Source organism: Pyxicephalus adspersus, chromosome 4 (assembly GCF_032062135.1).
Source record: "Pyxicephalus adspersus chromosome 4, UCB_Pads_2.0, whole genome shotgun sequence".
Taxonomy (NCBI): Eukaryota; Metazoa; Chordata; class Amphibia; order Anura; family Pyxicephalidae; genus Pyxicephalus; species Pyxicephalus adspersus.
The window spans coordinates 112,692,346-112,704,452 of record NC_092861.1 but is presented as its reverse complement, the minus strand read 5'-3'; the positions used below and the strand labels follow the sequence as shown (position 1 = coordinate 112,704,452).

The 12,107-nt window shown below is 37.0% G+C and overlaps 1 protein-coding gene across 1 annotated transcript in view; it reads left to right on the top strand.

Moving 5' to 3' along the window:
- Window positions 1-12,107, top strand: part of VTA1 (vesicle trafficking 1) — a 110,827-nt gene that overhangs the window by 989 nt on the left and 97,731 nt on the right. The gene's annotated exons all lie outside the window — the stretch shown is intronic.

Here is a 12,107-nt window from a genome sequence, read left to right as displayed (position 1 = left end):
GGAAAAAAAGGACTGTAAAAGTGTATTTGTTTTGTTTTCCATTATTTTGATAATTAAAACCTGGCAAAGTTGTTTGCAAACTTGAGCATTTTAATTTCTGACACAGGAAAAAAATAAAGAAAAAAAAAATAAAAAATGGAAATACAAAAAGCTCAGTGTTTGCCAAAACTAAAGGCATGCTGTGTTATTGTGCCACTGTCTGCATAGGGTAACTCTTGTTAGCCCTGGCTGCATGTTCTTATCCAACCCTGAAGCCTCATACAGACACCTACCTGGGGGACATAGGAGGGTTGTCGCTGGAAAAGATTTTTATTAATAGTTTCCAGTTACAGATGAATGAATGAGTGCTGTATTGCTCAATAGAGAAGGAAGGGGAGGAGAATTGAGCGACACCCCACTGTTCTCTCCTCCATAGAAGTTTAGTCGTTCCTAATGGGCCATTCGTCAAGCCACTGTGGTGGATTGATGAACAATGCCTGGGGACCACTGTACACATGTCAGATTTTCACCTGAGATTAGCACAACTCAGGCAAGAATCATCTGACGTGCTTAGGAAGCTTTACTGACCTAGGTTGGGAAAGGGCTTGCAGGGCAAATTAGGGCTAATGTGTACAGATTGTCTCATATTTCAGCATGTGCTTTCAGTGTGGGTGGAAAATGTGTTATTTAGGGTAACTGAGGGTTAAAAATGGATTACACAGGAATAGAAAAAAAATTCCTTTTACATTTTTTTAAGCTGATGTCATATGCAGAGCAAAAGTCACACCTGTGATCTACATATAAATGAAACTGTGACTACAACGTAACAATAGATTATTACACTATATTACTACATGACGATATCTACAAATGTGCCACTCCTGTTATATAGAGCGCTGACATATACATAGTCATATCACTGGCTGGCCCTCAGAGGGGCTCACAATCTAATCTGCCTACCATAATCATTGCACAGTCTAAGGCCAGTATATATATATATATATATATATATATATATAAAAATTTATATCTTCTTTTTAGAAGTGGTTTATAAAATATTGGGACTTGTATATATAAACAGCAGTGCTGTTGTATTATTGACACAATGGTTGTAATGTTATCATAGCTGTGTTTCTTTAAAAAGTTTTATCATTTTGTACAACTGTAGTGAAATGTTAAAAATAAAACTAAAAAAACATCATGATATATAAATCAATACAAAAAATGTTTACCTTCTCACCATGCTAATGCCTGGGACTTCTTCCAGTAGAATGATAATAAAGTGAAATCACTTAAGTAAAAAGAAAAGACTTCTTATAGCCAAGTACAGTGATTGGACTCCCAGCTGCCAGTGCACACTTCAGAACATGTCCATTTCCCACCAGTATACTCAATAAGGCAAGGATGCCTTTGCTGTAAAAAATAAAATCACTACAGCATTTGTCACTCAGGTCAGTGCAGTAGCCAGCATTGTCATTGCTTAGTATCATCCTCCTCCTTCTCCTTCTCAATGCCAGCCAGACCTACCCATGTCTCATTCCCCGGGTGCTTTTACTGACAACATAGTCTTTCCTACAACAGGTATGCTGGCAGGTATGTGAACAACATCTGAGACTGTCTCCATCACCAGCTCTCCCTCTGCTGGTGGGTTTGGTGTTTGCAGCTCACATGACCCACACTCATCACATTAAATCCCCAGATTTTATGGAAGTGGCTGGCAACAGGAAGTTGCCTGGACAAGGAGTTCCTTGTGGTTCTGCTCCCAGGTTTCTACTGCTCTAGTTTGTGCGTTCTGTTCCTGATCTATCTGTCTACTGACCTCGGCTTGTTTCCTGCAACTCCTGATTGCTGCCTGCCTTGACCTTTGGCTTATTCAACTGTTCTTCGGCTCCCGCTCTGGCACTACGTTTCTGTTCCTGCTAGTTAGCAGTCACCTGTCTTGGAGTGCACGGGGACCCAACCTGGTAGCAGCTCCTCGCACAACAACCTCACCTCTAGAGGCTCTTGAGAAGACTGAGCTACTGCTTAGACCTGCGCACGTCTCCACCGACTGGGTGGGTGACAAAAGGGTCCACCACTTTGCCCTGTGGAGCCGTGACAGATAGTTTGATGTCTGAAAGCCCACGCAAATCTCAGCATTACAAAATTGTAATACAGTGTGGAAAAGGGATATTTGATAATATCTTATTAACAGGCATTCATTTTTCCATTTGGCTTGACCATCACTGATTTCTGGCTACCTACATCCCCTTAAGAATTAGTGTTGCAAAAATTCATTGGGATGATATGATTGACTTGAAATTAACACCCAATGTGACTCATGGTATCACTTGCCCATGGACTTTTATATATTAATACATCAACATATTTTGATTAGACAGTTGTTTGAATGTTATTGCTTTATGAGCCTTTTTGGATTACGCTATTTATATGTTTTTCACCCCAAAAAAAACCTCTTTGCTTCAAGATAAACCATTTTTGAGTTTATCTGTTTCCTTATGCATTATATACTTATATAGAGGTTGGGTTTATATATGAAACTGTGGTAGGTGATTCCCTCATCTCAAGAACACACCCCTGCATACATGATATGTGTTATGATCCTGTGTATTCATTTTGAACAGGGGTTCAGGCTGCTGACTGGGGCAGTGTAAAAGGATAAACTGTTGCAGTAGAGTGACTTTCCGTTGGGTAATGCTTTTGCAGGAGACTTTTTTTCTGCCTATGGGGTGGTACTGTGGATGTATATCGGACACGAAATACAAAGGCTAATGGTAATTACCTGTTTCTAAAAAAAAATCCTGGCTTTCTTTCTTCAGTAATTTAGTCCATGACATGAATAGGTATTCCTATCACAAGGTTTGACTTAGACTTTACTCCCTGCATCCCAAGAAGAGGCAAGAAACTGCCATTTCCAGAGTTGTCCCTGAATTACAGCTCCTTTGTGTCTTCCTAATGACCGGTGTTAGCAATAGGTCCAAAGGTTGATAATCCCTGCCCTCAATAGTTTAATAGGTGCACATGCTCAGGAGATAGATATGTGATTAGTGACCCAAAGCTGCTAAAAATCGTTAAAAGTATCTGCATTTATAGCTGCATCATATTGATATAACTTACTGGTAGCAATCTAGGTTTTTCACAGCTCATCACAGGTAACAACCAATATATAAAACATATTTGCAACAGCTTATCTTATTGTTTTTTTTTTTTTACATTTGGATCTTATTGTAAGGAGTGGATGCAGCCCTAGAAGGTGGATGGAAACACTTGCATGATAGGATTATTAAAATCAAGTTATTGAATAAATACAGGAAAGGCGATTTGCTTAGTATTCAGTTTTTCATACAGGCATTGGTGTAATACTTTAGCTTAATCCACTCAGTTTTTAAAAATATTACTGAACTATACAATTCTTCTCCCCATTATGTAATGAAAGTGAGAAGTGTATGTGTGTGTTTGGGAGTTCTAATTGCACTAAATATTAGTAAAGGAATAAACTAGGGAATTTACATCTGGAATTAATTCCTTCATAATATACTGAATCAGCTCAGAGAAACTCTCTCAGTGCTGATGAGGTGGAGTGACTTAGGCAGACAGGTATAAGATCAAGTTGAATTCCCTACTGGCAATTACTTATCAGAATTGAATGCATTTGGGCTGCTAATCAAATACTATAGAGTTTGAAAATTGTTTGTTTCTGCAGTAACCGCAGTGTTTTTTTAACAATGCTCTCTGGTGCTTCAATTTGTGTGACGGATGCATATGTGGACTTAAGTATGGTATGTATAGGTAAATAATGCAGTAGGAATCATACTTGACAGAGATATTAAATGAAGCCTTGCCAGTGTCCTGTAATAATAAATAATATCATGTCTTGCACCCAACTTAAGTTGCCATGTACTATTATACCAAGTGGCATTGGCCTGATGCTGTGCAGGCACCATCTAATGGGAAGTCCGTCAGCCATAACACAAGGACCTGTGGACCTGGCATTTCATCATAGTGATAGTAAGAATGTTGGCAGTAAGTAATGTGTGGTGGAAGGACAAGTATACTCCAAAACTACTTTAAAATATCTAAGATTTGCCTGTTCATAACGGCCTGAAATGTAGGCATAGAGGGACAAAACAAAGATGGTTCATCTACATCTTCTCTATCTGATTACACTCTGTATGCAGGGAAGCTTATATATTGTGTCAAATGTATTCTGTCCAGGGCCATTATGGAGTGGCTTTCTGAACAGAATACATTTGACACAAGATAGAAGTGTCTCTGCATACAGAGTATAATCAAATCTAGAGGACAAATGTTAAATGATTGGGAGATGCTGAAGGAATTAATCTTGGCTGATCATTTTACAATATAAATAGAAAAATGTTCAGGGCCACCTGCAGATACTGGCACTGCCCGTCTGTCTCCAGTAGAAGTTCAAAGAGTACCAAAATATATGGCAGTTGATGTTTTTTGAATGTTTTTAATAAATGAGATGTATCAATAGAACTCTGATGCCAGTCTCAAAACTCTTAAGAAAGCAGACTCTACGAAACGCATGAAAATTGAGACCGGATACATTTTATTTGTATTTTTGTACAAGATAATAGATATCTTTCTTTTTAATGTTTAAATAAATCAATTTTTTTCAACTTTAAAGGATGTGATTTGATAGAAAGGAGCCGGCATTTTTCAGTAGTATGAGCCATAGCAACTCTTTTGTGGGATTGGAAAAGATGGGGCAGCCCCCCTCCCATTTGTATCAGTGATCCCTGGTCACCCATTACTCTGTCACTGGTTTACTGGTTGACCTTCTGTTTGTTAGGTAACCATTGCATACTGAAACCCCCCCTCTCAATACCTACTGTCTTTTAGATTTTATCACATTGGCCCACATTGGCAACAAAACCTTACTCTTACCTCCAATTTTTTCTTTTTTTCCCAACACTTAATTTTCAAGAATTGACTGTGCACTTCCTGCCTAACATATCCCACCCATTGAAGGGTTCCATTGTAACATCAGTTACAGAACATCGGTGTTATTTAATTGTAAGTGGTTTTGATGTTTTGGCTGATGAGCGTATATTCCATAAAATAAGCACACCCTTGTATGTGATTTAAAACCTCATACACAGACCCCTCACATACAAATATTAAAAAGTCTGTTAGTCCATTGTTTTAAAAGTTTAATGTTTTATATCTCTACTATTCTTTTTTGCCAAGCTTATAATATCAGTAATGTTCTTGCATGTGAACTTGTGTCACCATTAAGGTGGACTGTCTTTTTAAAGATATTAGTCACTCTTTCTGAACTGTGTGTAACTTGTTCTTGATTCTATCATAAATCAGTCTGGTGTTTGGTAAGGAGGAAACTATCTACATTAGTAGGTCACTGGTTTCTGGGTAGGGAGTGACTTGCATAGCATCTTTGTTATATCATGGTGACTGCATGTCACATGAGAACGAGTTTATTATAGCCTTTATATAAATGCAAACTATAGTGTGCTGTTAGTAAGTACGTATAGTACTTTAAGTTATTACTGTAACATTTACCTGAATTTTTTTTTATGCCGCATTTAACTTTTTTTTATGTCTGCTTTACATATTTTTATGATTGTGTTACTGTAATTTACATGTTTGTAGATTTTTACTTTGAAATCTTTTATAGGGTTTATAGGCTTTAATAGGTAGTAGATTGCTGGACTATAATGGGGAGCACTAACTTGCATGAAGCACTGCCTGCATACAAAATGTAATGAGCACAAATAGTATACATTTACAAATTATACTTGAAAATTAGGTTTTTACAAAAAAAATACCCAGCTCTATGGCAAAAATACGGGCCTGATTTATTAAAACTCTCCAAGGCTAGAGAGGACACGCTTTGATCCAGCAATTCTAGAAAGTATTTCCTAAAAGTTATTTGCTATTTGTTAGCAAATGTTTTCAATTCTGAACCAGATCCATTTCAGGTTTGCTGGATTACCCAGGTTCACTTATGAAAGTGTAAATCTTCTCTAGCCTTTGAGAGCTTTAATAAATCAGGCCCAATGTTATAGCTTTTATTCACAACTATGTTTTGATCTCTAAGGGTTGCAAATGTTATCATATTTTAAACTATTTGTTTAATGTGTTATAAAAAGTGAAGGAACATTCAAGAATATCGATTTCCTAGCTGAAAATGTGTTAAAACGGCTTCTTTCTTCATAAAATTGCTTTGAAAACTCCTCTCTCCCCATACAAATTCTTGAAAATGCAAGGGTTAAGATTTAGAGGACCTTACCATAAGTGTTATTAACGCGTGTATGACTGTAATGGCTGATAAAAGTATTTTCCGAAGACTTTGGCCTCCATCTCTCCAATAGTATAACCAAATACATTCATCACTGTTGCTCCTCTTTTTAAGAAATGTGCATTGTAAATAGATAAGTGCAAATCCACATGATTCAACCCTCTAAAAAATGTATCTATTAAATAAAATAATCAACCAGGGAGACGCTTATGGGAGATTACCAAAGCTAAAGCTATTGTTCTAGAAAACATGTTCAACCTAAATTTGCTGTACAGTGATATTCCCTAGTGTCTAATGCTAATGAACACTATGGTTTAAGTATTGGGCGTTGTCATTTTCAACAAGTTGCAATTATTCTTAAATTTAAAAGTCAATCCAGGGAATTGAAATAAGGAACTGGAACAGAATAGACAAGTCACCAGGCACTATTTCTATTACATTGATCCCAGGAAAATGAACCTGAAAGCTGCAACATCTTGAAATGCCTCTGCTGACAAATTGCATCCCATGCAGAACTGACTTACTGTCTTGCAAGGTCACTCACATTGTCAAATTGCTTATTTTGCTCCACAGTTCATTACCACAATATTCCATTGTCTTTAGTCTGATTCTGTCTTCTCAAAAGCCAAAAAGGAAGCCAAAAGGTAAAAGACGCCAGGAAATGAGACGTTTTAAAGTTGATCTCCTTAACGGTTGCTTATTGTCTAGTTCGGTAATCCATATCCCATGAGGCTTTAATGGATTATGGACATCCAATAACTTTTATCTATGTAATTGATAAATGTTATATTGTATGCCTATTGAAAAATAAAACATGTGAACTAACTTTAGCCAACAAAACCCTTTTATTTACCTTTTTGCCCTTTTTATACCATACGAATATTTAGGGGTGGCTAATAACCAGATTTCATACTTGGGAGAAAGGAAGGGATAAATATACAATATATGTTCAATAATTTTCTGCTTTCCCTAAACTTTGTCCATTTCCATTCTTTTAATGCTTTATCTGCCTTCTCATGTACCCACCTGCTGTCTTTGTTTCCTCTGATGCACCTTCTGTTCCTCCTCTTCCCAATTTCCATTGACATTTCACCCAACCTAGGCTCTCTTTACAGCCACTTGCTCCCCTTCCTTTCTTTTACCAAGAACACCACATTATCCAACCCCATACCCATTCACTCAATGTATAATTTACTCCTTTCTCATGTGGTCTATGTAACACCATATCTGCCTAAAATAGACTAATTTCCATTTATAACTTCCTCCTATTTAAATCACCTAACATCCTGGCTTTCACTGAAACCTGACTTGCTTCTTCTGACTTCTGCAGTCTGCTATGAAGCTCTGCACTTCACTTACAGCTCCAGATCTTGCAATAGGATCGCCTTTTTACTCCTCCCTCTGTCTAGGGGGGAAATGCTATCTCTCTTTTACTTCTTCCTCCCTTAATACTTTCTGTTGTCAATTTCTAGACAATTTTTCCTCTTGGCTCCTGCACATTCTTTTACACTTTAATCATTGGTGACCTCAACATTGCAAAGGACAAAAATACCCCCACCACCCCAACCAGGTTTCTGTCTATTAACAGCTCTCTAATGCAAAACATCTACTCACACACCATATTCTTTTCACCTGCATACTTTAACAAGCCATCATTTGCTTATGGCTGCAATCCTAAATCCTCTTGTTTATATAACAATATATATATTGTTATATATATTGTTATCGATATATATATATATATATATATATATATAGCTTATACTTCTTTACCACAATAAAAGCCCATTCAGATCTTGGCATTTTGATGTGTTGCATTAATGCAAATGCAATAACTTTCTTTTCTGCGCTAGCAGATGTTGCATTACGATAGCCAATTTCAATGAAAAGTCTGAGAACTCACTAAAATGTTAAACTGAACATGCAGCATTGTCTCTAAAGCAGCATCGGATAGTATGTTACCCTGTATTGTAGTGTATATTGGGCTGCCATCTAAATTGAATAGCACTTCTTTAGTGTGTTAACGCTAGTATTGTTTGTTACCATTCCTTATGGTTCTAAATGAATAGGGTGTCTTAACAATACACAATACCATTTAAAATACCTTAGAATGGTCATCAGCCTAAAAATTGAGCACAGTGGAAAAGTTTAAAATGAAATGTACGTTTCCCAGGGTTGAAATAAATGGATCATGTTTCATTTAGGATGATGTAAATATTAAGTTTGAAAAGTCATAAAATGGCAACATTATATGCAAAATAGTTTAATATATAAGATAAAACTCTCCGAGAAGTTATTTACCACAAACCCTATATTGTATACAGTTTTACACGTTTCTTGGTATTAATTGAGAACAATATTTGCTGCTGAAATCTCAGCACCCAGAAGATGGCAGCAGAAGGCCACAGATAGAACACATTTTTAGTGAGGATGTAGCCTTCCATAAAATGGAGACAGCACATTTCTGATTTATGCAAGACCACTTGTAACTCCTGATAACTCTCCTGGCTATCAGTTCAATTATTCAGTGGCTTGGTCACAATGGACTTGTGTTTAAATAAAGTCTTTTAGGACACATTTCCAAAATATTTTGCACAACAGTGTTGTTGTAGGGGTACACACGTGTATAAAACTCCACGTTCTCCCCCTCTCTCTCTCTCTCTCTCTCTCTCCCTCTCCCTCTCTCTCTTCATCTGTGTTAAGTAATTTAGGAGTAATATATGAACTGAATTCCACTTGGTACTCTTTTGTATGCAGTCCCTGGGTACTGCGTTGCAGCCTAAGAGCAGAGTGGAAGGCTTTACTGGATCTTTGCTATATTTTATTTTTGTATACTATCAAATGTGAACTTATGTGTGTGTGTTTGCTAATAATTGTCATATTATTGTGCATGAAACGTTTATCACTGAAGATTATAACAGTTGAATTGAAAATTGTACAGATAAGTTACAGAAATGATAAATATAAAATGAGCCAGATGTGATAGATGGGCTTTCACTTTACAGTAAAATATAGTCTGTTTGTCTATCCATCCATCTATACAACACACCTACTTCTCAGTACAGTCATGAAAGATTGCAATAATTCAAAATGATTAACAATCTGTAGTTCATTTTAGTTTATTAATGTCCTAATGGTAAGTAGACACTCAGGGGCAATATTCTGGCATTTCATTGACTCAGATCTCCCCTTTATTTGCTTGCAAGGATTCTCCTGTTATATCTCTTGCCCTTGCTCAGTGTTGGTCACTGATGACGCAGGCGATCTCTATTTAGGCAAAGTTTCTTATTGGCTGGGTGTGGCTGAATGTCATTTGCCCAGCAACTGTCTCTTTCCTTGTATAATTCAGCTGCTTAGGTAAAGTTTACCAACTCTTAACTATGGGGAAACTTTACTGCTAGATACTTATCATGAGTGCTTACTCCAGTGAATCAACAGTAACTTTTGTTTTGTATATTACAACACTGTTCTGCTCTAAATACTCTGATTACTCTGAAAAAAGGTCTGTATAGTTTGTTTTTGTACATTGGATTAAGAGATTGCATTATCCTCCAGAGCTCATATGTATCATGCTTGGAGGCCCTTGATATCTGCTGTATGTTCACCTAATAACTGCACATTTTGTTAGTTTTACTAAGTCCCAGACTTTAAAAGATCTTGTCTGTACACAAAGACCCTTTACAGTGCTCATTATGCTACATTGATTGAAAGAAAACGGCACACACTGCCAGATCTTGCCCAAATACATGAAGGGGTTTTGTGCGTCAGAATGGAAATATTTGCTTTTCTTTAGCTAGACAACAAGTTTCTTTATATGAATAAAAATGTGTTTGATTGTACTGTATACATAGTTTTGTACATATATATATATATATATATATATATATATTTGTTTAATGAGCACATTTTTTATAGAGTGGCAGGCCGTTGGAATGATTGACTTTGTCAGGAAGTAAAATTTCCATTTTATTTATACATTAATGATTATCGCAGTTTTATTATTGTTTCTAATAAAAAAGTATAGGTTATAAAATGAGTGCATATTTGAGTTAATATTGCAATATTTTTCTTTACAACTCAATTTTGTCAAATATCTAATCGTTGCTGTGTTTTTCCAAATAGCAAAAAGTCACGTTAATAGCAGAAGCAGATAGCAGAAAAGGGCATTTACAAAGTAATAAAACAACAATATAACAATATGAATAGCAAATGTGGTACAAAAATTTGTTCGGAGGGGTAGAAACAGGTGATAGAACAAATAGGGAGAGGACACTGGTGTTACAAAACTCTTAAACAAGGGATACCTGCTCAGCACCTAACGACCTGAAGGTAAGTGGTAAAGACATCCACGGTTCATGGCACAAAATAAGGAGACGTCAACATTTTTATTTGAAAAGGAGCCAAGTCAAAATGTTGAATTTATTCAATTACTCTTGTGGCTACAATAGTGTATCTTTCAGTACAAGGGAAGTAAGTAGGATTTTTCATGGTACCACCGACCTTGGCACAAGCCTGCCTATAGCCAGCACATATTGTGGGTTCTTTCTTGTGTGACACACCACTTGGAAATTAAGATGCCAGCCTCACCCAACTTCAAGTTGAACCAATGTGTCTGTGTTAAACTTTAAGGCTTCTAGTCACCCTATGCATAGAAAGCACACAAAGGTTACAGTGACATTTGAAGTAGTAGTCAGCATAAAGGGAAAATGGGAATGGGAAACTCTTGCCAGGATGAAAACTTTACTGAAAATGTTTAGGCAAGACTGGTGACAAGATGGCAAGATGCCAAAAATGTGGCACATTAGGGTTACACTCACTACACATGTCCTGAACATGTTACAAAGCCCATTGTCATATTACTAACTGTCCCTCAAAGAGAGCTCACAATCTCTTACCCTACCATAGTTAAAGACCAAGCCCTTGCAATTAGAGTCCTGGCCAGGACTGGAACCTGTGACCTACTGCTGCAAAGGCAAGAGTGCTAACCACTAACCCAACCGTGTTGAGTTTTCTTCACCCTTAGGTAGATCAGGAAAGGGTGGGAAACTCTTTTGGGGTTTTATCTCTATCTGATTTGTATCAGAAATGTATGACCCCTACAGGAGTACAGTGATATCTGCATTCTTTGAATCAGTTCCTTTGTTTATCCTAAACCATGGGAAAGGGTTAAAACTCCTGACAGGTTGTTGTTTGCCAGGTTCCTATTAAGGAGATAATGGGTCATCTCCGTTCCTTTTCAACCCCCCAGGACCACCTATCCCATAGAAAACCTTGAAGTATTCTGCAGCTCTGGACAGAATCCAATCTTCCAATTAAACTGTTTGTACATAATGATGTCCTTGTACTTCAGTAGGCAGAATGTGCAGGCTGGAATTCTTTGCAGTCATTTTTTTAGGCTTCCTGCTCTCCAATGCAGATTGTAATTGCCGTGGTAAAATTATATTAACCCCTATTGTGGCAAAGCCCATTAAATTCACATTTCCATGGCATTAATTGCATGGGGTATCCACTTCAAGTTTAATTAGAGGAGGTTGGTGCATGAATATAGTCTGGCCTAATACTTCCATTGGTTAACTTCATATAGAAAACTATGACTATAATAATGTTTTTAGTCCCGCAGGTTTACTCTAAGAGCCATTTCACATTAAAGAGGTATAAGAGTGAGCATTCAACTAACTTCTATGGGTTTGCTCCCTTGCTTGCTTCAGAGAAATCGCTAGCTTTACTAGCCAGGAAAAGATAAAGCCAGATCTAGATCTTAGCAATCGTGACTCTTCTAATTTGCCCCATTTCTAATGTGACATGACTAAATTTGTGACATAAAGTGGAACTTAAGTCCTGCTTT